Consider the following 2,058-nt stretch of genomic DNA (forward strand, 5'->3'; position numbering starts at 1 on the left):
ATCAGTGACACTGGTGACAGGGCAGTGAAGGGGTCAACTCAGGGAGGGGGGGGGGCGATCAAGGGGTTAGACGGGACTACTGGTGTATCAGCGGGCAATCTGGCGCTATCTGGGAGGGGCGCTAACACTAACGGAAGTCGCCAGCGACACTGATACAGTGATCAGTAAAAATTGGTTCACTGATCAGTGACACTGGTGAGAGGGCAGTGAAGGGGTCAACTCAGGGGGGGGGGGCGATCAAGGTGTTAGACGGGACTACTGGTGTATTAGTGGGCAATCTGGCGCTATATGGGAGGGGCGCTAACACTATCGGAAGTCGCCAGCGACACTGATACAGTGATCAGTAAAAATCGCTTCACTGATCAGTGACACTGGTGACAGGGCAGTTAAGGGGTTAACTGGGGGGGTGGGGGGGAATTAAGGGGTTAAATGGCTTTATTGGTGTACTGGGGGGCAAACTGGCGCTATCTGGGAGGGGCGCTAGCACTATTGGAAGTCGCCAGCGACACTGATACAGTGATCAATAAAAATCGCTTCACTGATCAGTGACACTGGTGACAGGGCAGTGAAGGGTTAACTGGGGGGGGCAATCAGGGGGTTAAATGTGTCCTAGACTGTGTTCTAACTGTCAGTGTGCTGTTTTACTCACGTTTAAATGTCTCTTCTTCTCTGTCTGGAACGGAATGTGTCCAGGCAGAGAAGAATGACATCATATCCTGCCCTGTGTAAATATCAACACAGGACAGGATAGGACAGGGACCGATCATCCGATTTCAGCCAGAAATCACTGGATGAAATCTAATGATTGATCCCTCCTGGATCGAATCGGATCACCCGCGGGTCGGCGGGAGCGCGCGCGCGCGCCCCCTGCCGGCGAAAGTGTCGGGAGCGCGGAACCCGTTTTTAAACGTGGTTTTGCGCTCCACTGCCGCCCTGCACACGTATATACACAGTGGCAGGGCGGCAAGCGGTTAATTGCACATAACATGTAAACATTCACAGTGCAGGGAGGAAAAAGTATGTGAACCTTTGGACTTAATAACTGGTTGACCCTCCTTTGGCAGCAATAACCTCAACCAAATGTTTCCTGTAGTTGCAGATCAGACCTGCACAACGATCTGGAGTAATTTTGGACCACTCCTCTTCACAAAACTGTTTCAGTGTAGCAATATTCTTTGGATGTCTGGTGTGAATCGCTCTCTTAAGGTCATGCCACAGCATTTCAATCGGGTTAAGGTCAGGACTCTGACTGGGCCACTCCAGAAGGCGTATTCTGTGCTGTTGCAGCCATTGTTTTGTTGAATTACTTGCATGCTTTGGGTCATTGTCCTGTTGCATCACCCATCCTCTGTGGAGCTTCAGTTGGCGGACAGATGGTCGTACGTTTTCCTGCAAAATGTCTTGATAAACTCTGGAATTCATTTTCCCATCAATGACAACAATCCGTCCAGGCCCTGAGGCAGCAAAGCAGCCCCAAACCATGATGCTCCCTCCGCCACAGCAGACTGTGTTCTTCTATTGTTGTGACTTAGATGACGTTCAGAGCACATTTTATGCCCAATTCATGCAAAACTCCACATAATCCCAAGGGGTTCACATACTTTTTCTTGCAACTGTACATGTTTTTACACTCATTTTTATGTTTTTTCAAGTCAAAAATACATTAAAACACATGTAAATGCATTTTTCATGCGCTTTTCATTTGCTCCCATTGAAGTCTATGGGGCAGCAAACACACTATGAGGTTGATTTACTAAAACTGGAGAGTGCAAAATATGGGGAAGATTTGCATGGTAGTGACCGTACGTTAAAAAAAACAAAAACAAAAAAAACAAATAATAATCTAAAAAAAAATTAAATTACATTTTTTATTATAATTTTTGTCTATAAACTAATTTTGGTTATTTTTTTTTACTAAAAAGATAGCTGAATACATTTTGGCAAATATTTATGATGAAAGGTTATTTTTTTGCAAAGTTTTATAAGAAAAACACTTTTTTTCAAAATCATTTGACTTTTTCATTTATATAGCAAAAAAATAAAAATCCCAGTGCTGAA

The sequence above is a fragment of the Staurois parvus genome, unplaced genomic scaffold (genome assembly GCF_062004578.1).
Source record: "Staurois parvus isolate SC_StPar_1 unplaced genomic scaffold, SC_StPar_1.0 ptg000186l, whole genome shotgun sequence".
In the NCBI taxonomy this organism is placed as follows: domain Eukaryota; kingdom Metazoa; phylum Chordata; class Amphibia; order Anura; family Ranidae; genus Staurois; species Staurois parvus.